We start from the raw sequence: 24916 nt of genomic DNA, 5'->3' as shown, positions 1-24916 counted from the left end.
TTGAGCATCTTTTTATGAACCTATTGGTCATCGGTAGACATTGAAAAATGTCTATTCAGATCTCCTGCCCTTTGTTAATGGATCTTTGTTGTTGCTGAATTATATGAGTTCTTTATATATTTTGGATGTTAGCCCCGTGTCAGATACATGATTTGCAAATATTTTCTTCTGTCCAGTAGGTTGCCTTTCCATTTTGTTGATGGTTTTCTTTGCTGTGCAGAATCCTATTCATTTTTAATTTGACCCAACAGAAATAAAGCCCTTAAATAACAAAAACCATGGGCTTCTCCTGGCTCTTCTTTTACTAAGTTGTATCATTTGCAACTTTTAAAACTCTCTCTCCTCCATGGTGTCCATGCCACAGCAGACTGGGTTTCCTCCTTTTTCTCCATCTTTTCACTCACCATCTCCAGTTTCCTCCTACCAGGTTCTGGCCTCACCTTTCTTCTTTGCTGCACTGCAACTCATTTGTTCTCTCCCAGAGCCTCCATCACGTCCATTCCACAGTCCAGACTAGCGGGTGTGTCTTTCCCCTGCAGAGATAACACCTGAGCTTCTCAAACTCAGCTTCTCCCGAAGAGAGCCTCACACATTTCTCTGTAATCAGCACAGCTCCTCTTCCTGTTCTCCATTTTACTATCACCGAATTCAAACCAGTCACCGGTGACCCAGCACACGTTCGCTCCCATCAGGCCCTGAGGCCAGTACGGTCCAGAGGCCCAAGGTTCTTTTTTCATGCCCAGGGACAGTGCCCCCGTCACTCTTATTACTACTGCCCCCACCTCAGGCTCTCATCTCTCCCGTCTATCCTGTGAGGCTGGAAATTATAGTTCTAAAACCTAACAAAAACCATTCACCTGGTTGTCCAATGGCTCCTCATTTCCTTCCAAGTTAAGGTGATTCTACTTACTAAGCTGCTAAAACCATCAGTAACCCTAACCTACCTTATTTTCAGTTTTATTGATCATGATTCTGTTTGTTCCACTGTAGTTTTGATAAACTTGACTATTTCTTGAAACTGTCTCATCCTTCTCAAGGAAATATGCTCTTCCTTATCAAAATCAAAGGCCTGTCTGAATGCCCAGAGGCTAAGGTGTAGCTGCTATAGTTTGACCAATTTATGGGTGATGTCACCCAATGTTGCTATTTTACCATTTCCATTTAGACTTTCCAGGGCATGTTGTGTTTTATGTACTCCTAATGGTAAAATGGAAGAAGGGGAGGAGTTCATGGCCTCTGGATGTATTTACAATATTTTTTACTCCATTAATTATTTCCTAAGCAAGTGATGAAACGCTAGACTTGGCTAAATAAAAGTAATCTGTATGGCTGAGAGTCAACAGACTAGTACTGGATGGTGGCATACACCAAACCATGTATCAGGAAGAGTCCAGGGCATGTTTTCTGCTCATAGTGGTCATCAGCAGCACCCAGTAGGGTCATGTTAACTTAAAAACAGTTAAAAATGGGACACATTACTAAAATATGGTTTTCATAAAATATATGATTCCCTCAGAAACCCTAAGGAGAGTGACGTATTCTGCCTATTGGAGATTCTGGCTCTCCGTCTTGCAATGTGCTTTGTTAGAAATGTTATTGTGCATCATCAGAGGCATGCTAGTTTTCCACTGGCTACCATTGCAAGTACAAGTCCCTTGTATTTTGTCAACATTCACACACAGGATTTTAAGCATCTATTTTGGTCCTTACAGCTTTCCATGAGAGCAATGAAATGCTTGGTGTTATTTTTGTCATCACTGAAGACAGGTGGAGGCCCAGGTGCCCCCAAGAAAACTCCTATCTGGAGGAGGGTGGTGACTCAACGCAGCACCAGGCTAAGAAAACACTTGGTGGAGTCCATCCTGAATATATTTTTCCACTCTAAAGAGAAAATATGGAGGAAACTCAAGGAAGTTCCATACTCAATGGTGAAACCCAGGAGAGGAGGTATATTAGTCTTCCCCCACAAACTTGGAGTTGGATAACTTGCCTTTTAAACTGAATAGGTCATCCTTTTTTTAAAATAGACAAATTTATTTTAGCTTTCAAAGCTCAAATTCCAACTCTGGTAATTGGAAATTCTCACATGCCTTTCACAAAGTATTTGGCTTCTTGAAATATTATTAAGCCAAATGCAGATACTTTAGCATCTCCCAACACAACCACTGCAAGTCGAGAGGGTGTGATGACTGAGAAAACACTAATGACTTCAGCTTGCGCTGACTTACTTCCCAGTGGAACAGTGCGCAGGGGTCTGGGAACAGTTGCCTATCTCGCTCCCTCTCGTTAGAGTTCTGCAGCTTCGGCTTACACCGAAGAGGCCATTTGAAGTCAACTTCAAGGCTTTCCTCATGGCGCTGGTGGATGGTGATTAGCCTGTGGTTAATGATACAGGCAGTGGGAGCCAGTGTCACGGGACTGGAATGAACAGCTGAGGCACTGGGGTCTTCCCATAGCAGGTTGGCATCCCCAAATGTCTGCACTTGTGGCAGCATGGCTGGAGAAGAATGTTCTAAGTTTGTACCCAAAAGTACCCAAAAGTAAACTCCAGGGTCCCCCACACCCAACTGTATGGTGCACACATCCGTTACACATCAGAGTGCGGCTGCACACCTGGGATCAGCAGCTTCCCGGTGCCAGCATGTAACTCAGCTGGTCAGATCTGGCACTCGAGGAGTATTCTGTGTACAATCATGTCAGCTGAAGATAAACAAGCCGCTGGCTGAATCTCATCTTGGTGGCCATATTGTACCTCCGTGCACACTACACCGAGTGTTTCAAACATCACCAGGGTGATTTGCATAGAGGTGGTGATTTAACTCCTGGGTTTAAACAGAACCTTTTGTCCTGCTTTTCCAGCTCATTGGTCCTCACTGTGACACACCGCATCTGCTCCTGCCGCTCCCGTTGGTTCAGGCATCATCATGTGGTGTCAGTTGGTACTGGATTTTGGCATAATAACCAGAGACCACAAATCAAACATTATTTCTGAAAACTGCAATAGAAGTGCCAGTTATTTTAAAATTTGTTCATGCTTTTTTTTTTGCAAAAAATAGAGATATTTATTTTAAAGGTTTGTACTTTGAAATATTCTTGTTTAAAGAGTTGCTGTTCCCACAAACGGGAGGTGAAGAGTTTGTTAACTCAATTGAACAAATATTGATTGAATGGTTACTCTATGGCAGGCACTGTCCCCGACACCGCATTCATGTTCCCAGCTCACGGGAGTGAGAGAAGTGAAGTCAAATGTTCAGTTCGATAAGCGGGAATTATGCTCCGACTGTTCCATATGCTGATGACACCACCCACATTTATGTCTCTGGTTCTCTGTCTCCCTTTCAGCTCAGCACCAGTGTGTCTAACTGCCTCTCGGTGCCTTCACTGGGATGTCCAGTAGGCATCTTAAACGTACCTGTGCCCACGTAACAGGCACAACAGAGATGACCAGGGCCTGTGGGGAGAGGGAATGGGGAGCTAGTATCTAATGGATTCAGAGTTTGCATCTGAGAAGTTGCTTGTCTCCGTTTCATTTTAGTTCTTTGTCTGGAGTTCTGTCCTGCTCTTTCATGTGGGACATGTTTCTTTGTTTTCTCATCTTGGCCGCCGCCCTGTGCTTGTTGCTGTGTCGGGTAGAGCTGTTACATCTCTTGGTCTTGGCAGGGTGGTCTCATGCAGTAGGTGTCCTGTGGGGCCCAGTCATGAACTATCCTTGGTCATCGGAGCCGGGTACTCCAGGAAGTGTCCCTTGTGTGGGTTGTGTGTGCCCTCTGCTGTAGTTGATCCTTGGTTGCTGTTGGCATGTCAGTGGGTGGGTGTGACCCTCAGGATGACTGGCTGTACGGACTGGCTGTGACTGTAATAGATGAGCTGCTGTTCAGGGACTGACCCCCGCAGAGCAGGATTCACTTTCACAGGACTCTGGTGCCTGCCACGTCCACCCTTTGGGTGTGTGGTTGTGGAACTAATTGCGTGGTGTCTGGGACGGTCTGGAGCCAGTCGCCACGTGTGTAGGTTCTGGGGCCTCTGACGGGCAGGTAGGCCACTGCCTGTGCCATGCCCAGGGCCACCTGTAGGAGCTCCAGAGTGATCTGTGGTTGGTAGCCCCTGGGCTGTACCTGGAAGCACCTGGGAGAAGTGTGCTGCAAACTGAGGCCAGCTGCAGGGCTTGGAGCCCTTAGCCAGAGGTACAGGCATGTTGAGGCCACCTGTTGCTTGTCTGAGGTGACGGAACTTGTGGAGATTTTAGGGAAGTCTGCACTGTGGGCCAAGGCTGGGGATTGTGAGGAACAGCCACTGAAAGAGGTTCCGGCTGGGACTCCAGCAGCCTCTGTCTCACCATCCACAGTCCCCACTGGTCTTCACACCGGATGTTAGGGGGACTTCTTGGCATTGGAACCCTGGGCTAGGGGACTGGCGTCAGGTGGGACCCCTCGTTCCTCAGGGGGGCACTTCCACAACTGAGCTATCACTCCTGATTTTTAACCACCACACATGGGTCTGGGGCCAACTCACTGTGGCTCCACCCCTCCTACCAGTCTCCACGTGGCTTCTTCTGTATCTCCTTAGTTATCAGACTTCTGTTCAGCTAGATATCAGGCAGTTCCAAGAGGGTTATTCTATAACTAGTGGCCCAGTGCATGGATTCATGCACATTGAAAGGAAATTAATTAGACGATTTGTGAGATAATTACGTTACTGCAAAAAATTACATGTCAAAATCCTATATACCGTATTTTCGGCGAATAAGACAACTGGGCGTATAAGATTTTCCAGGGTTAAAAAGTCATCTTATACGCCAGAAAATACGGTAAATATCTATGCAGCTTTGAGCACATGTCACTTCACCTCTAAGATGGAAATACCGTATTTTCCGGCGTATAAGACGACTTTTTAACCCCAGAAAATCTTATACGCCCAGTCGTCTTATATGCCAGAAAATACGGTAATAAAAGCCTAATAGGCAAATTGACTGAACAGCAGAATGACCAGTGGAACGACTGGTCACTATGACGCACACTGACCACCAGGGGGCAGATGCTCAATGCAGGAGCTGCCCCCAGCCCGCAGGGCCCAGGCCAGCCAAGGTGGGTGCCAGCGGGAGCCCCCAATCACCCCGCCGTTTGCCCCACAGATCAGCCATGATTGCTGACCAGGCCTACGGACCCTACCTGTGCACGAATTTCATGCACCGGGCCTCTAGTAGTATATGTAATATCCTATATAATAAAAGCCTAATATGCTAAGTGTCCAGTCATCTGGTCAGCCGTTCAACCAGTCAAAGTGTAATATGCTAATGATATGCTAAGACTCCTCAACTGCTTGCTATGACGTACACTGACCACCAGGGAGCAGATGCTCTGACTGGTAGGTTAGCTTGCTGCTGGGGTCTGGCTGATCAGGACTGAGCAAGACAGGCCGGACACACCCTGGAGCCCTCCCGTAGTCCCTCCTTGGCTGGCCAACCTCCCATGTCCCTCCGTGGTCCTGATCATGCACCAGTGGGGTCCATTGGCCTGGCCTGCACCTTCTTGCAATCCAGGATCCCTCGGGGGATGTTGGAGAGCTGGTTTCAGCCTGATCCCGCAGGCCAGGCTGAGGGACCCCACTGGTGCACGAATTTGTGTACCATGCCTCTAATCAATCTAATAAAGAGGGAATATGCTAATTGACCCTCATGCCATCTCAAAGATGGCAGCGCCCACAGCCAATAAGGAGGAAATATGCGAATTGACTGCCCCGCCCTCAAAGATGGCGGCACCCACAGCCAATAAGGAGGGAATATGCTAATTGACTGCCCCACCCTCAAAGATGGCGGCGCCCACAGCCACAAGATGGCAGCACCCAGTCCCCTCAGCCCTGCCGGGGTGGCAGGTGTGCACGCCTGCCTCTGGAGTCCCCCAGTCCCCTCAGCCCCCCAGCCACCCAGGGCTGGCCTGAGGTGCAGGCAAGCCTCAGAAGGCAGCTGCCCAGCTGCCCAGGACCGGCCCAAAGCAAAGGCCTCGGATGGTGGCTGCCCAGCCGCCCAGAGCCACCTGAGACTCAGGTAACCAGGGCCGGCTGAGGCTTGTGCTGCCGGCAGTGGTAGCAGCTGAGGTGTGATGGGGCATCGCCTTCCCCTGATCGCCGGGTCGCCTCCCACCCCTGAGACTGTGAGAGGGGGCAGGCAGGCCGGGCTGAGGGACCCCCCACTCCAGTACATGAATTTTCATGCACCAGGCCTCTAGTAGTATTATAAAATTAAAACATGTGCAAAATTGGCGCCAGCAAGAGCTTTATATGTATCTTGCACATGGGAGTCAACATTTATTTTTAAATTGCCAGTGTGCATCATATGTACTGGCCAGTTGGTCGGTTGGATGGCCGGATGGACAGATGGTCGGTCACTTAGCCTTTTATATATATACTAGCGTTCCCGTTGCAGGAAAAATCCTGCAATAGGGTTTCCTGCTGCACTCTACCCCACCCTGCCTGCTCTCCTCCCTTGTCCCCCGGCCCCGCCTCCGCTCCTCCCTTGTCCCCCGCCCCGCCTTCTCCGCCAGCCCGCCCCGCTCCGCCCTTCTCCTCCCCGCCGGCTTGCTTGCTTCTCCACAGCTTTGCTCCCTTCAGCATCTCTTGGCTTCTTTCTATGCTGTCTTGATATGCAAATTAGCCGCCATCTTTGTTGGGGTAATTTGCATACTCGTCCTGATTGGTTGGTGGGCGTGGCTTGGGCGTAGCAAAGGTGTGGTTAATTTGCATATTTGTCTATTATAAGGTAGGATAAAGATTCAGTTGTAATTTTGCTTTTCTCTTCTTCCACTCGTTCTTCCATAGTTCCTTCTCCACACGGTGCTGGAGTGAGCCTGTGAACATACACCCTCATGCTGTTCTCCTGCCCCAAGGCTTTCCTATCACAACAAAATCAAACCCAAAGTCCTGCTGGCCCCAGAGGCTCATACGACCTGGGCTCTGGCTGCTTTGCTAAAACTCCCCCCCTTTCCCTGGTCCCCTCACTTACTTTGTTCCAGCCACACTGGCCTCCTTGGTGTTCATGGAACACACCGAGAACATGCCTGTCTCAGGGCTGCACACTACTCTCGCCTCTGCCCACGCTGCCCTCCCCCAGCGCCCTGGCACTGGCTAGACGGGCCTTCTCACAGAGCGTCCTGGCCTCTGTCTAGCAGCATGGCTTCCGGCACCTTTGCCTCCACTTTGCCCTGCTTTGCTTACTTACATGTGTGTTTATTTTTTATTTCTCTTCCACCAGGATTTAAATTCCACGAGGGCAGGATGTTTTATAGTTTTGTTTGCTGCCTTATCCCCAGGAGCCTGGAGCTTAGTAGGTTTTGGAACTTAGTACATAACTATGTTTTTCTTAAATATCACTCTTGGTACATTACTTAGACTTATTACACAGAATTGTATAAAAATCTAATACATATTTATTTGAAATGAATTGGCTTTTTCCATTTCTTTTGTTAAAACATTTAACTTCTGGGCAGAATAACTTTAGGGAATGAACATAAACAAAGTAAAATCAGAAAATCTTAGGCAACTTGATTGGGATTTAGGAAGACGTCAGAGCAGTTCAGGGTAGGTAAATAATTCCAAAATGCGTGGCTGTGTCAATGTCACTACTTCGGGCTCTAGGCTCCGAGGTTCAGAGGCCCAAGGCAACGGGCTTAAGAACCGAAGGGAGCTCTGGCTTACCTAGCGGGGCACTGCCAAGTCCACGGCACAGGCTGAGGTGTGGCTGCACCGGGCACGCCAGCCAAGCAATGCGCTCGCATTCCCTTCTCCCTCACCGCCCTGCCACCTCTGGCGCTGCCTGTATTCTCAGGCAGCTCTCAGAGTGTTTTCTTCAGAAGGAGAGCTTCTTCGTAGCAGTCAGCCCGCCAGGAGGGCCAGGACTGAATCACGAGGCCGTGGGGGAGGAGAGGCAACCACAGCCAAAGGCTGTAGCCAGAGGGGCAGAGACATCCGTCTGGCAGCCCGGGTCCTGTGCTCGTTTTGCATCTAAGAAGAGAGAGAAATCAGGGTCAGCCCCACGCAGCCACCGGCACCACGCACCGGGAGGGCTTATTGAAAGGGAACGAAAGCAGGTGAAAGAGAGGCTGTAGGGCAAACACACTGCTGCTCACTGAGTCCAGAGGGAAAGGCTCCACTCGGACGTGACGCACACACTGCTCTTCACCTAACTATTCCCAGCTGGTCTTCACCAGCTGTGGTGTTGAGCGGAGAGTGAAGGGGCTCGTGTGGGTGTGGATGGAGAGCCGGTGGGCGGGACGGAGGCGGTTGCCCGTCAGGTTAGGCCGTGATGGAGGACATGCGGGCCTTGCACATGGAAGCTGGGGGATCCGGAAGAGCCAGCCCATGCCTAGAGCCTTATTGACTCCGACAAGTTTCTCCTTAAGGAAGACAACTTCCATTTAATGTTAAAAGTCACCCTGGCCCTGGCCAGCGAGGCTCAGTTAGTTGAGCATGGTCCCATGCACCAAAAGATCGCTCAATCGATTCCCAGTCAGGGCACATGTCCGGGTTGTGGGCTCAATCCTCAGTAGGGGGCGTGCAGGAGGCAGCCGATAGATGTTTCTCTTCTCACATTGATGTTTCTCTCTCTCTCCCTCTCCCTTCTCTCTCGGTCTAAAATCAATAAAAACATATTAAAAAATAAAAAGTCGTATTTGGTTGTTGTCTGCCCCCCACCCCCTTGAACTAGGTTGACCCACACTGAACGCAGCCTCCAGTCAGTTCTCCTGCTTCCGTTGCCCAAGCTCCAGCACCTGGGTTTTCAGCCCTGCCAGTGGACCACGCGCCCAGGCCATTGGCTGTGAGACCAGTTGCTTTGGCTTCAGGAAGATATGATTTTCAGCCCTGACTATGCCACTCACCGCATTATGTTCTTTGGCAAGTTACTTAAGCTCCTGGAGCCTTAGTTTCCTCATCTGCAAAGTGGGCATGCTACTATCAACAGCAGTGCATTGTGATGGCGGAGAAGAAAAACCTAGGGGGAAACCTATTGTAGCTCTGGGCTCCTAGAGACGCTCGGGGAGGCTGTTTGTGGAATCAGCGTGTGCCCCTGCCGGTGGCCGCGCTGACTTCAGGCCCCAGGCTCCGTGCTGCTCTGGGTCTGATCTAGGGTAAACCCACCCAGCTTCACCCGTCAGGACCCGTGCTGACCACACTGTAGAAAACACCCCGATGTGTTACACACTGCAGGCTGTGCTCACTGGCTTGTTTTTAAGTATGTATTAAGTGCCGCCCTAAATTGTGCCTGTGCTAGGGTCTGAGATGGAAAAGATGGCGCCTGTTTCGGGTAGTTCACTGTCCAACAAGGACTGAATCCGAGAGGAGCTTTTAGCCCTGGAGTAGGAATTGGAACCTCGGACCCACAACACCATGCGCAGAGGGAAGGGTGCTTCTCCAGAGGACAGCGGAGGCTCTCAGCAGAAGAGGCGGTGGCTGCTGCAGGGAGAGCGGCAGCCGTCCGGCGACCATGGGTCAGTGTGCCACCCAGTCTTCTGAGCCTTTGTTTCCTCATCTGTGAAACGGGGCCAAAGTGCTTTCCACCTCATGGGCTATTTTGAAGATTGAATGGGCTGACGCATGGAAGGTGCAGAGAGCAGTGCCTCGAACCTAGAACCAGCCCTGCTCCTCCGCCCTCTGCCAAGATCGTGATCTGTTTTCTTTCTTTCTTTTAAAATATATTTTATTGATTTTTTACAGAGAGGAAGGGGGAGGGATAGAGTTAGAAACATCGATGAGAGAGAAACACCAGTCAGCTGCCTCCTGCACACCCCCCACTGGGGATGTGCCCGAAACCAAGGTACATGCCCTTGACCGGAATCGAACCTGGGACTCTTGAGTCCACAGGCCGACGCTCTATCCACTGAGCCAGACCAGACAGGGCCTGTTTTCCTTCTCACATGTTGTTCTCCTAAGGGAGCCCTGAGCAGCAGTAAGTTCCTGGCTGTGCCCCAACCCCCCAAGCAACAGGGCTTTTTGAGTAGTAATGAAAAGAAGAGGGAGGTTTGGCAGCTTCTTCTGCAGCACACAGCCAGTGCCCTCAGGCTCCCCTTTGCCTGGGAAGTGCAGCCGGGAAGTCTTATTGAAAGTGAGCTCCGGGATGGCATCTGTGCAGGCACCTGCGCTGTGCGGACGGAAGGCGCTCACCGAAGGCCCGGCGGAGGCTCTGACCCAGCCCTCGCCCTGCATGTGCTCGCCCCCATGCACCGAAAGAGGCTCAGGGGAAGCTTTGTGGGCTGCGATGCTGGATTCAGGGTCCGGAGCAGATGGATGGCTCCGTGTTTGTTTTCCGCAGATCTGAGGTTAGCGACTTAGAACAGCACCGGGGTCCCTGGAGAATTGCAGTTCCGGAAATGAAACAATTCTTTTGGCAGTTTGAGAAAGATGCATTCATGACTTCCATGACATTTGAAGGGAAACACCCCGTGCCGAGTCCCTTTCCTGGTGGCACAAGAGGAGCCCTGGCCGCGGGTGCTGCGCTCACCGGTCTCCAGGACCGACAGCGAGAAGAGACGGAGGAAAAGGGCCTCCAGGTCCGCACGAGGAGCACAGAGCAGCCTGCTTGAGGCAGTAGGTTCATTCATTCAAGTGAGCACCTTCCACGTGTCCTTCCTGAGGTCTCAGAGGGGAAGGGGTTCAAACGTGTGCCCAGGAACGTGCACAGCCTGCAGCCGTAGGGGAGGGCCCTCTGGGTGCAAGTGAGCCGGAAGCAGCGTGCAGCAAGCTCAAGTGAAAACAAAGTTACGATGGCGAAGGGGTGTCTGGCGGAACCCTTAAGGAAACCCCGGCGGTGTGCGGGACCTGGTCCCAGAGACTTAAGAGCAGCCCCTCATCCCGCACTCATGGGCTCTCCTGTCCTGGTCTCTCTGCTCGGCTCCTGGAGCAGAACGTGGCCATCGCGCTGGGAGTTTTCAGATCTCCCCGCGGAGAGAGCCCCAGCGAAGAGAGCCTCCTGTGTCCCCGGTTTAAATGTCTGGGAAGGAAGCTGATTGGCGCAGCGTGCTCAGGTGTTCACTCCAGGTCCAGCCAGCTGGGGCCAGGGCTGGGCTCTCTACAACCTGTCACTCAAAGTGTGGGAGCTCCTTGGAAGGTGGTCGGGGTGCAGGGTCCCCGCAGGCCTCCCTGTGAAGCCCCCACTGGGCTGGGGGGGTGGGGCGGGGGCTTCTGTGAGCCAGCACACAGCCAGCACCTGCCGGGCCAGCGCATCCATGCTCAGCTCCGAGGCTTCCGAGGGGAACAGTAGCTCTACGAGCATCTGTAGGGGAGACCGCGTAGATCTCTATCCCGTGGAGGGGACGTGCTTCCTTCTCTGACGTTTCTCAACAAATGCCCTGTGGATGGCACAGGCTGCTCATAGGGTGTTCTGTCAGACCCACGCTGGCCATGGGGCCGGTTGGTGAACGGGCCCTCAGAGGGCTTGGACTCTGGGGCTGGGATGTCCACAGGGAGGCGGGCGGGGCGGAGGCGGCTTTACCTCGCACCCGGTCGCCAGCAGAAGGGAAGCCCCCTCGCCTCCCTAGGAGCCCGCTGCCCTGTCTGTGCATTTGGTCTCTGGGCACCTGTGGGGACCCTGGAGGCAGGGGTCTGCAGCCAGGTTTTGGTGTTCGCTCTCACAACACGCCGGCGCTGTTTAGCAAACAGACCTTACCTTGTCTTTTCCTGCCCCGAAGGCACCTGTAGGCCTCAGCTCCCGTTGGGACACTCGGAGCGCCGCCGGATGCACATGGAGACTGACCGGGCTCGCTCGGCTGCTTCCAGCGCAGAGCTGACCGGGTCGCCAGAGCCCCCGAGCCCCAGGCGGAGGCGAGTCCAGGGTCCGACCTCACCCGTTCACATCCCCACGCTCGGTCCTTAAACGTAAACGAGATGGGAGCAAAGTACGTGCATTCATCAAGTGCACGGTCTGAATGGCCAAAAAGTTTAGGGCTACAATTTAAACCCTCTTAAAAGGCGACATACAGCTCCATGGACCCGGACCTGTGCACGGTGCTTGCCCATGCCAGGCACTGCTGTGTGCACGACCAGTGCGGATGGACTTGGTCCTCGTGGCTCCTCCATGAGTTGTAACTTCTCGGCATTTCATTGGCAGAAACCGATGCCCAGAGCGCCGTCACCTGCCTGAGGTCCCAGCTGGAGAGCAGGTGATGGGCCACACCCCCGGCGCCGGCCCCAGTGTCAGCTGCTCCTTCTAGCAAAATCTCACGCCCTGGCCTGTGAGAGCATCAGCCTGTGCTCCGAAGGGTCACGGGTTCGATTCCTGGTCAAGGGCATGTACCTGGGTTGCAGGTTCGATCCCTGGCCCTTGTCAGGGTACTTGCAGGAGGCAACCAATTGATGTGTCTCTCTCACATCGATGTTTCTCTCTCTCCCCCTCACTTCCTTCCACTCTCTTAAAATCAATGGGAAAAAATCTTAAAGTCAAATGTACAAAACATTTGAGTGGCTCTTGTTGATACGGAGCGAGGAGCGTCGGCCTCCCCTCCACCGTCTCTTCCTTCTCTCCTTAACCCTCTGCCCCATCTCGGAAGTGCGGAGTACCCCGGGGAGCACAGTTTGGGAACCATCAGCCTAGTCCAGCCTGCCAGTATCTTGAACCGGCCCCTCTCCCGGGGCGAGGAGGTGCTGTGTTTACCCTCAGCCCCAGCATTCGAGTGGCAGAACTGGGAGGGTCTCACTTGCAATCCAGGGGTTTCCTGCCTCCCCAGTAAAAGGTGGGGGACCACTAAGTAAGCCTTTCTCCAGAGTCCATGCCCTCAAACTCCCCTCCCAGCCCAACTTTTAAAAAAGTTCACTTAGAATACGCGGGCACCTTCCCCAGAGATACAGTTCTTCCCCTCCTTAGATTGTTCAGTTTTGCGTGACTTACCTTTCAGATCCTTCTTTGTGCTCAATGAGTTGATTTCACCAAGTTTCAAATTTGGGATGCTTGCAGGCAGCTGCATTATGAAGACAACAGATGGGCGGTAGGGCGGAGCGATGCGGAGGGTCCCTGAGCTGCGGGCGCTGCCCCTGCGGGCAGCGGGCCAGGAGGCCGGGTGGGGGTGGCTCTGGACTGTGGACTCGCCCGCACGCCCTGCGACAGCCACTTGAGATGATGACCTGTGATTTGCGGTCTGCCATCAATCGAGATTGAGAGTATTGATCCCAACTGATTGCCGAGGACCCAACTAAAGTGAAAGGGTAATTGACTGTGGTGTCCGCCATTGATCGAGCGCACAGTTCATCGCCCTTGAAATTATTTTCAAGTACTTTGGTTTATCATTCCTAACAAATAGAGACATTGAGTGATCTCGGTGACTTACGTTCACCGCGAACAGAAAGCTGTAAGGAAGTGTCTGTGTGAGTGAGTCCACCTTCTCCGCTGCTTTTCCAATCAGGCCCCAGGGCCTGTTCCGACGGGACGGACAGCCCGCAGCTGCAGCGTCACCTCTCAGAGGTTGGAGCTCAGGCACAGCGCCTTCCCCTGACGTCACAGAGTAGTGGCCCGGGTCTTGAGGAAGAGCCATCCTGAAGAGTTACAGCGTCCGTGAGGCAAACCTGGTCCTCGCAGCAGCAGCACCTCTCGTGCGTTTCTCTCCCCTCGCACTGCTCACAAAAGCAGCAGCTGCTTTCGGCCTACAGCGATGTCAGCCGTCATGTTCTGAAATCAAAGTGACCATTAGCACACACATGTGGTTTTGTGGTGTTTGCCCTACAGCACCTCCTTAGAAATATTGCCTTGGGGGTTTTTAAGGTTGTTTTTTAAAAATATATACTTTTTATTGATTTTGGAGAGAGGAAGGGAGAGGGATAAAGAGATAGAAACACCAATGAGAGAAACATTGATCGGCTGCTTCCTGCACGCCTCCTACAGGGAATGGAGCCCGCAACCCAGGCATGTGACCTGACCCGGAATCCAACTGTGACCTCCTGGTTCATGGGCCGATGCTCAACCACGGGGCCCTGCTGGGCAGACTTACAGCTGCTTTAAAGGAAGGCCCCGCGCGGCCAGGCAGGTGGCTGGGCGAGGACTGTGTGCTAATGGAGTGGCCACTGAGGCTCCAGGCGCAGCAACGTCCACAGAAGCCCAGCCACGAGACTTACAGGAAACGCCGGTAGAGTCTCCGTGGAAACCTCGGGGCTATGGAGAAGGTGGGGTGAGGGCTCCGTGCTCGAAATGCTGCCAGAGGCACGTTGGAGAGAAAAGTTGGCCCCAGTAAAAACAGTGGCCCAGGCTGCACATGGTGCCTGGCTGCGAACACGTGAGTCCTCTCCGGTCTGTGCACCAGCCCTTGGAAGGGCCTGCACTGACGTGCCAGTGTGTCGCTGTTTCGAGTTCCTGTGAAGTGGAGGGAGGAGGCACAGCTGAGACAGGCAGACAGACCGCTGTGGCCTCAGATGGGACGGTGTGGTGCCTGGTTCCTGAGTGAGCTGCGGTCTGCCATGTTCCTACACAGCTCCGCTCAGCCAGGTGCAGTTTTCTGGGCTCGCCGAGTGTCCCTTACAGACAAAGGCAGACACAAGTCATTCTTCAGTATCTCAGTTGTACTGGAACAAATTCATGTTTTCAAAATAAACGTTATAGTAGAACTGACTGCATAAGACAAGTCACAAATGTGAGTCATGGATGTAATTTTAAGTTTCCTAATAGCCACATTTTAAAAAGTAAAAACAAACAGGTTATTAATTTTAGTTACATATTTTATACTAGAGGCCCAGTGCACAAATTCGTGCATGGGTGGGGTCCGCCAGCCACCCCTTTGGGGGGGTTGATCAGGGGGAGGGGCCATGGGTGGTTGGCGGGCCAGTCCCGCCCCCTGGTTGAACTCCCAGTCGAACTCCCGGTGAAGGGGACAATTTGCATACTAGCCTTTTATTATATAGGATAACCTAGAATATTCAACATATATTAACATGTACTCAATATAAAAATTATCAGGACATGTGTGTTCTTTTTTTATATGAAGTCTTTAAAGTTATTTGTGCATTTTACACTTACAGCTCATCTCAGGTCATGCTTGTCATGTTCAAGTCCTCCCTAATCACTCTGGCTCTTGGCCACCTCACTGAACAGCTGAGGCGAGTGGACAGTGAGGCTGCAGAGAATGAGTGGGATCTGCAGTGGACAGTGAAGACCAGGGCAGGGTGTGGGATCTCCCTCTTCTGTAGGCCCACACTCCAGATCTTTAAAGTGTGCACACACACACACACACACACACGCAGGCAAAAGTAGGTTTACGGTTGTTTCTATGGAAAAATACAAATAAAAATATAATAATTAATTAATAAATGATCATACAAGAATAAGCTGTAAACCTGCTTTTGCTAACCCCTGTATACATACATGTGAGAAAAGGAAAGAGACTGAGACCATGTTCAGAAAACAGGCCATCAAGCTTGACCCACATTACAAATCCACTTCATTTGAGCCTCACTTTTAGTAACAGTCCTTTCAGCGTCGAAGCCCAGCGTCTGACGATCATACAGATGGCACTGGCCTTTTGGGTTTCTCCAGGGAAGAGCCAGGCCTGCAGCTCTCCCCTGGGGATGCTGAATCACACACCTAGCGTGTGCTGAGTGCTCAGTGGATGCTCCCTGAGCTGAGTTTAACGCGTTTGTCATCTGCTATACCGTTTACCTTCTCTACTAAAAATGTTACATTGGGATTCTCTTCCTTTTGGCTTGTGTCTCTCACCATTCATCCATTCATTCGTTCATTCATTCATTCATTCACTCACCAAGCCTCACCTCCATTCTCACACTCCGTGCACTTCCCCCCAAACACCATGTTCTTTCCTTTTTGGCCTTTGCACGTGAACTGCTGTTGTCTGGTGGTGCCTTCCCCCAACCCCGCCCCAGGCCTCAGCCTGCACACTGCCGCCTTAGCAGGCTGTCCTGACCTTCTCTGGGCCCGAGTTCTGAGCTCTTTGTTGTGTCAATGGTGCCCCCTATTCAGCGCACCGTGTTCTCGCCGCTGCTGGCCTTTCTTTGTCTAGTTTAGCTTCTGAGGTCTGCGAGGCAGACTTGTTTGTTGTTTGCCTGCAGCTTGCACACCTTCAAGGAAGAGAGTTGGAGACTCTCATATACAGTGGCCAAGAGGTGCTGCGAGTCAGAAGGAACAGCGACTGGAGGACGGGTCAGTGTGAAAGCCGGGCTGGATGAGGTGGCCGTGGTGACGGAGCCACACGAGTACCTGCCACAGTTGACCATTCGTTCCTCTAGAAGCGGTCTTTCACGAGTCCGCCGTGACCTTGCTCCGTTCTTCCCCCCGTTGCTTCCCAGCGTCTGAGGCTTTTTAGAAAGTGGATGGGAAGGTGGCTAAGGAAGAGCAGGTGGAAGAACCTGCCCAGAGGCTGAGCGAGGAGCGGGGGCCCGGGACATGGATGCGAGTGGCACCAGCTGATGCTAGAGCTGCAGGTGGAGCAGGGATGATGGGGCACAGTCCTGGGCAAAACCAAGAGTTCGGATTCAGGGGCTTCCCCTCAGGCAGTAAGGAGACGTTTTCTGTCTCACACGCTGCAGGGCCTCGAGGAGCAGGAGGAGCGGGCCCGCCTGTGGACGGGCGGGAAAGCAGGACGGGCATACAGATAGCCATTGCCAAGCAGCAAGCAGCACCCCGTTTCAGTGGCACTTAGAAAGGCGTCTGTCGGGCTCATGTGCCCACAGGATGCCGTGGGTGAGAAGACAGGCTGGGCGGCTGCTGGTCCACCCGCCTGCCTCAGCCTCCTCCTGGGACGCGGGCTCGCCGGGCAGTGCCGGGAGCACAGGGGAGCGTGTCCAACCGCACCAATCCTTTCTGAGTCTTTGGTGACGTCATGCTGGTTAGGCAAAGCCAGCTGCAGGGCCAAGCCCCACTCCATCCATGGAAATGGGGAGGAGGGGTAAGCATATTTCTGGCTATTTCTGAATAATTCTCTAACCTACGACAGAATTCTGAGAGAAAGGAAATCCCCATCTAATTTCTTTCCTGGGTTAGACAACAGTATTTTTCTCTCACCCTTGCGTTTTTCAAGCCCTAGCAAGGGCGGGGGTGGGGGGTTGGCTTGGCTGGGTCCCTGGTGTGAGTGGTTAGACAGAATTGGGGACCAGGCTCAGCTGCTCCCTCTTCCGGAGGACGGGTAGGGGCTCCAGGGAGCTGTGGGGCCCGTCCCAGGGACGTCCACTTGAGCGCCGAGCCTCAGACCCGCATCCCTGGCATCACGGGAGGCTGGAAACGTCTGCTATGGTCTCACCTCCTCCCAACCCCTCCCCCGGGCAGCTGAGAGAGCGGCTATGGGAAGGTGGAGGGACAGGGAGAATTGATGACTTTGAACAGTTATATCTCCTCTCTTATTGCTAAGGTTCACAGTTTTCATCTTCTGAACCTTAAGTTTATATTCATCGGCATGAAACACATTGCTGCCGTCGCAGGGGGGGCCGGCAGTTACCATCGCGGAGGACAATGGAAAATGCATTTTATTTAAGTCTCTGTCTCAGAGCCTGCGGTTCCGCGTGCTCCGTGCTCCTGGCCTGCGATGAGGGACAGCGCCTGGGGTTTTCTCGGGCGGCCCAGCCGCCGCGCCTGTGCGACCTGCCTCCGTGCAATGACTCAGCTGCAGAACCGGAACAGAACAGCCCCCGCAGAGAGGATGGCTGTGACTGAGAGGACATCTAAAACAGTCTGGGGTCTTAGGGTTTGAAACCTTGGCTTCGCCCTCTGCGTGGAGTATGCATTGAAGAGCATGTGCTTTTGTGCAATGTGGGGATTTGAAATGTCCCAAATGACAGAAATGTGCCTCTTCCCCACAACCTCGGGTACAGAACTTCGTGAGCTCTTCAAATCAGAGCATGTTCTTCGTATGATCTTCTTTTCATTGACAGCTGGGGTGATGTAGGCCCGTTCCCATGTTAAGAGGCTGTGAATTACTTCGCTAATTCCATTTCTCACCGGGATTCTTTCTCTGCTGGTAGCAGCTGAGAGCCGGGAGCTGGGTGTGCTGCGCGGTCATTGCCCAGCTGCCATGCGTGGCTTTGATGTTCATGTGGAACTGTTCATGTGTTGCTCGCTGGGTGCTGAGCAATGGGCTCTGATAGCCCTGCTCCAGTCAGCTGGGGGGAAAGAAAGAAAGCTCATGATATGGGAACAGAGTGTCATCCGGCAATTATCATCAGAGATCACAGGTGAAGCCACGTTTTAGTTAAATATTTGTCTTCTGAATTGATTCATACAAATAAGATGCTGGTGTGATTTTCTTAAAATTTATGAATGACTTTGCTGCTGAAATGTGAAGGGCAAGATCACTACTTGAGTTAGGTTTGATGCAGTCCAGGCCTGGGTGTGTGGAGAGTTAAATAATGTCTAATTATCCACTGTGATGCATCATTAAGATGGCGATGTGCGAATGTGCAGAAAGATGATAGCGCATGCGGCTGCAGCTGTTACTTGGGATACCAATGTTGCTCAGTAAGAAGAAAAACCTCTTAGATTACTTTAATACCAGCAATAATAGCAGCCACGGCTTACAGACGGGCCCGCCGTGACTCCTCGTGATTATACATGTTACGCTTGCGCAGTGAGTCCTGTTCTTGTTCCCACTTTACAGATGAGAAAATGGGGCCACAGTGAGATTAAAGGTCTTAGCCAAGTTCACACCAGAGGAATGTATGTAGCTTGCGGGCTAAGACTTCTGGGGGTTCAACTGAAAGACCTTGCCGGTCCCTCTGTGCGACACCTCTTGATGGTGATGGGCCACTGCGGCTTAAGCAGCAATGGGTGCCATGTCCTGCCAGGATTTCAGTGCTGGCAATTCCAGGAACCCACCAATTTGATGGCATCCATCTCATGAGCTCATGTAGTACATGTGGGCCCTGTCTGACGACATGGGACCCCTCTGTCCATCTCTCTCCTTCCTAAAAATTATTGAAATTTTGCTACCTGACCTCCACTCCCCCAACCCTTCCCAACACACAAGGACAGCTCACTCTGTCTGCAGCCAGACTGTGGCCCAGGGCTCTCCCAACCACGTGGCCCAGGGCTCTCTCCCAACCGCGTGGCCCAGGGCTCTCCCAACCACGTGGCCCAGGGCTCTCCCAACCACGTGGCCCAGGGCTCTCCCAACCACGTGGCCCAGGGTTCTCCCAACAACGTGGCCCAGGGCTCTCTCCCAACCACGTGGCCCAGGGCTCTCCCAACCACGTGGCCCAGGGCTCTCCCAACCACGTGGCCCAGGGCTCTCCCAACCACGTGGCCCAGGGTTCTCCCAACCACGTGGCCCAGGGCTCTCTCCCAACCACGTGGCCCAGGGCTCTCCCAACCACGTGGCCCAGGGCTCTCCCAACCACGTGGCCCAGGGCTCTCCCAACCACGTGGCCCAGGGCTCTCCCAATCACCTGGCCCAGGGCTTTCCCAATGGCGTGGCCCAGGGCTCTCCCAACGGCGTGGCCCAGGGCTTTCCCAATGGCGTGGCCCAGGGCTCTCCCAACCACGTGGCCCAGGGCTCTCCCAGCTGCGTGACCCAGGGCTCTCTCCCAACTGCGTGACCCAGGGCTCTCTCCCAACCGCGTGGCCCAGGGCTCTCCCAACCACGTGGCCCAGGGCTCTCCCAACAACGTGGCCCAGGGCTCTCTCCCAACCACGTGGCCCAGGGCTCTCCCAATCACCTGGCCCAGGGCTTTCCCAATGGCGTGGCCCAGGGCTCTCCCAACCATGTGGCCCAGGGCTCTCCCAGCTGCGTGACCCAGGGCTCTCTCCCAACCGCGTGGCCCAGGGCTCTCCCAACCACGTGGCCCAGGGCTCTCCCAACTGCGTGACCCTCGGCTCTCTCCCAACCGCGTGGCCCAGGGCTCTCCCAACCATGTGGCCCAGGGCTCTCCCAACTGTGTGGCCCAGGGCTCTCCCAACCACGTGGCCCAGGGCTCTCCCAATGGCGTGGCCCAGGGCTCTCCCAACGGCGTGGCCCAGGGCTCTCTCCCAACAACGTGGCCCAGGGCTCTCTCCCAACCACGTGGTCCAGGGCTCTCCCAACCATGTGGCCCAGGGCTCTCCCAACCCGTGGCCCAGGGCTCTCTCCCAACCGCGTGGCCCAGGGCTCTCTCCCAACCGTGTGGCCCAGGGCTCTCTCCCAACCCCGTGGCCCAGGGCTCTCTCCCAACTACGTGGTCCAGAGCTCTCTCCCAACCGCGTGGCCCAGGGCTCTCTCCCAACCGCGTGGCCCAGTGCTCTCCCAACCGCGTGGCCCAGGCCTGCAGCATTGCTGAGTCTACTGGACTGCTTGCCAACGTCATAACAACTGCCAGCACCTTTGATTAGACAACTTTGCGTACTTAACTGACTACTGTTTTAGGATGAACCACTGGTGTGTCATTGCTGGGTAAAGGTTTTTTATACACCTCGTGCTTGCCCTCCTAAACCCTCTATCCAGTTGAAATCCCACCCATCAGGAATGTGAGCACCACCCTGCTGTTCTCTGTAATGCTGGGCAGCCAAAATGATGCCGGGTTCAAGAGTAAACACCTAGGTAATTGTGTTATTAAAATCAGTGATGCCCCAGCTGGTTTTACTCAGTGGATAGAGCATCGGCCTGCAGACTGAAGGGTCCCAGGTTTGATTCCCACCAAGGGCACCTGCCCAGGTTGCAGGCTCGATCCCCAGTGGTGGGTGTGCAGGAGGCAGCCAATCAATGATTCTCTCTCACCATTGATGTTTCTCTCTCTCCCTCTCCCTTCCTCTATGAAATCAATAAAAATATATTTAAAATAGTTTAAAAAAACACCACAGTGTTAATGGCAGCAATTAACTTAGGAAGAGATGGTATCAGTTCAGCAAGTTATATAGAGAGAGATACAATGGAGCAGCAGACAAAGGGCGCCACATAATTTTGTGTGAGGGCTTGGAACTACTGAGAGATCTGAAGCAAAACCTTACAAAGAAATGGGGCTTGGAAAAGAGACCATGAGAAAGGACCACTGATTGTAGATATCCTGTAGGTCAGAGCAGCTGGAGAAAAATGCCTGATGCAAATAAATAAAGTTATAAATAAGAGAAGGAGGGAAAGGTCACCTTTCTGATGCATATGTTGGCAGGAGGTGTACTGACCAGATGGGTTGAATCACTTAAAGAAGTCCTGCCTAAAAATAGTGGGGTGTGGGTATGGCATCACTTCATTCCAGGGACTGGTTTGCATATTCAGTTTGCCAAGCGTACCCAGATGTGTTAAAACCTGGACACTGACCCATAGGAACCGAACTCACAAGACAGTGATGTATAAAGCTGGGCTGTAGCTCACTCCCTGTGCTATTAATAGCTACCAAGGTACCACATTCTCCTGCTCACTGAGCTCGAGATTGTCTTCCGTGGACAGAGCTTCCTGGGAAGCTGTTTCTAGGTCGGGGCGTGGCTTCACCAGTGTGGTCACGGGTGGGAGATCAGTGCAGTGACCTTGCAGAGTGCTGTGGGAGGTGAGATATCTCAGGACAAATGATGAGAAATCAACTTAAAATGACAAGCAAAGACTGACCTTATTTACTCCTGTGACCAGGAAGTCAGAGGGTTATGTCACAGCTGGATCCAGAAATTCCAACAGTGTCTTCCAAACTCTGCTCTCTGCCCCTGAGGGCACTACTGGGGTGAGCTCCTGCTGGTGAGGAGGCACACCCCTCCAGCCACCTGCCCTTGGCCAGTTGTGGGGGCTGACCAGCAGACCCTAAGAGATGGATGAGTGATTACTCTGACACACGTTTCTGTGAAAGAGAGGCTAAGGGACTGCCTGGCTAAAGGAACCAAACAGCCCCATTCACCTGTCTCCTTAGGCTTTTATTGTAAAACAGCTTGAACCAAAATTAACTATAAGTTACTATCAGCAGGGTAAGCATCCTTGAGAAGACACATGCATCTGCAGTGTCCTTTAAGCAAGGACGTCTGAAGTCTAAACATAAATATTCCAGTAAACACCCTGGTGCTCACAGGCACACGGACTTGTTTGGAAAGATCAGGCAGGGGTGGTTGCCTTCAGCCAATTCTCCCAGGAAGTTCCAACCTTTCAGAGTTTCCTCCTTACAGACTTTCCAGCCAAGTCCCGTGCTTCCCCCCAGCCAGTGTGCAATGAGGGTTTGTTGAATATTCAGAGAATAAGTTCTTGAGCCAAGATACTCTTACCCCAGGCAAGTCTAGAAAGTCACTGCTAAGTTTTGTCCCTCTGTAGAAATACTTTAGAGTTCTCCAACTTGATCATAGGCACCACTTTAAAACATCAGTTCCTGGAGAGTTGATGCAACAGGTTTGGTAGGACCCAAAATCTGTGGTTTTTATTGTGTTTGTTTTTTTCTGTTAATCTTCACCCAAGGATATTTTTTCCATTGATTTTTTTAGAGAGAGTGGAAGGGAAGGAGGGAGAGGGAGAGAGATATTGAGAGAGAGAGGGAAGAAAAGAGAGTTTGGTTGCCTCCCCCATGTGCCCTAACCACGTGTGGGAGCCCCTTTCACGTCCCGCGTGATTCAGGGTTCCCATTCAGGTCCGGTTTCTGGAGAAGGCCGCAAACAAAATGAAAAGAGACTGGAAAAGAGTTAATTTGGGAAAATGGGGGGCCAAGCGGGAGTCCACCTCTAGGGGGAGGACTACCCCTGCTCTGGCCTTGCTATCCCTTTTATTGAGGTTCTGAGATACACCCATATCCTTTAGGCAGGAAATTCCTATAATAGACAATCAGCAAAAATTTACATATGATTAACAGGTGAAAGTTGCTTTAACTACCAATGTCTCAACTAAACAATGAGTGAATAGCTCCGACCATTCAGAGCGATTAAGGTTGACCAGCCTTCTGGATTCCCTTTTCACATTTAACTACTAGTGACAATGTTTGGTTTCTGGCAACCACGGTCACAGATCAAACCTGCAATCCAGGTACATTTGACAAGGAATCAAACCTGGGACCCCTCGGTGTGTGGGCTGATGCTCCAACCACTGAGCCACACTGGTCAAGGCAGTAATCTGTGTTTTTAACCAAAGGGGTAGGGAATCCTATGTGTAGGGGAGGAGGGAAGACCAGTGATGTCGATGCTGCTTATGCAGTGTTAATGTGCATGGAACTCATGTAGGAATCTTGTTAAATACAGTTCGGGTTCAGCACATCTGAGATGGGGCCCAGAATCTGAACTTCTAACAAGCGCCAGGCGGTGTTGATGCTGCTGGTCTAGAGAACAGAGACCACTGGTTCTCAGCTGGAGTCAGTTTTGCGCACAGGGACACAGACCATGTCTGCAGGCCCGTAATTACACAGGCCAGGGAGGCGTGCGAATGGTGTCTACTGGGTTGCGGCCAGCCATGCTGCCAGCCACCCACTGTGCAGCTCGGCCCAGCAGATAGGATTCTCCGGGTCCCAGTGCAGCCTGCTGCTGAGAACCTGCCAGGCATCTGCGTGCACGCACCTGGGAAGGCCCCCGCTTCATTGCTGCCCAGGAATCCACGCGTGATTCCTTGCACGGCTGCAACTGCTACTGAAGCGCTGTTTTCATGGACCAGCCGTCCCAGCAGGAGCCACTGGGATCTCTCCTCAAGGCCTTTCCGGCGCCAGGCACTGTTCTGGGCGCAGCCTGCGCTGTGTGCAAGGAAGTTACTATCATTACCTCCATCTCCTGGGTGTGAAATCTAAGTAATGTAGGAATCCCTTTCACGTCCCACGTGGTTCAGGGTTCCAGTTCAGGGTTCGAGTTCTGGAGAAGGGCCGCACACAAATGAAAGGAGACTTGAAGAAATTCAATTTGGCGATGTGGGGGGCCAGGCGGTAGTCCACCTCTAGTGGGAGAACTACTCACTGCTCTGGCCCTGCCATCCCTTTTATTGAGGCTTTGGGGAAAACATCTTAGGCAGGAAATAACAGAAACTTACATGTAGCCCTTAGGCAGGAAATAACAGAAACTTACATGGGACAAACAAAGGTGGAGGCTGCTTCAGCTAACAATGTCTCAACTAAAGGGTGAGTAGTTAGAGCAATTAAGGTTGTTGACCAGCCTTCCTGGCTTCCTGTCAACATCTCTCTTTTAGTGAAACTGATTTGTTTCAGGCATCTCCCCCGTTTTCTTTCCTTAAAAAATCTTGCATATGCAGACTAGAAATAAACATATAAGAACAAAAAATGAGACAAGCAACAATGGCTATGCTGAGAGTCTAATGAAATCAGTCTGCAGTTTCTTTCTGGGCCAACAGTTTTTGAATCCCAGTTTCAATGTCCAACTGTTTTTTGAGAACATGTCAGCAATGGTATCTGGATGGTGGACAAATGGTGGCAATGCAGGTCCGACCTCTGGTCTGGTCCTGGGCAACCTGCAGCGACGCACAGCTGCTGACTGCTAGCATGGCAATGTGTCGTCAGCGTCTTCCATCTCTGGATTGTTTTTCCTCTTGTCTTCATGGCTGGAGCATTCCTGTCAATTCCTCTCTGTTGCAGGAATCCACGTGGTCTTGGAGATGTTTTCTGAAAATATACAAACATATTCTCAAACAAAAGTTAATAAAGCAATCCTTTCTATACATTTTACTTGGGATCCTTTTTATTTTTGCCCAAACGATTTTCCTTTAGCTTATTTTGACACCATGTGTGTTTTTTCATAGGTGTCCTGCTCTTAGTATTACAAATTAAAATTAGTTTTCAAAGAAAAAAAAATTTTCTGGATATTTTTCCTTACATAATATTTTTCCACTACCCCCCCCCCCCTTTTTGATTTAATTATTAGGAGGCTTTTGGAAAATTTTTATAATGCAGTCTTTAAATTTTAATTTTTCGCACAAAAATATGACTGCTTTAAGGTTCATTACATGTTAAGCAATGTTACCATGAAATAAACTACCAAAAGAAATTTTAGTTAATACTGTAGAAACAGCTTTTTGTCCAGTATAATTTTTCTTGAATATTTACTTATTTCAATTAGCCAATTTAAATTAATCTGAAAACTTGACTA

Source organism: Cnephaeus nilssonii, assembly GCF_951640355.1.
Source record: "Cnephaeus nilssonii genome assembly, chromosome: 17".
In the NCBI taxonomy this organism is placed as follows: Eukaryota; Metazoa; Chordata; class Mammalia; order Chiroptera; family Vespertilionidae; genus Cnephaeus; species Cnephaeus nilssonii.
This window is presented reverse-complemented; position numbering follows the sequence as displayed.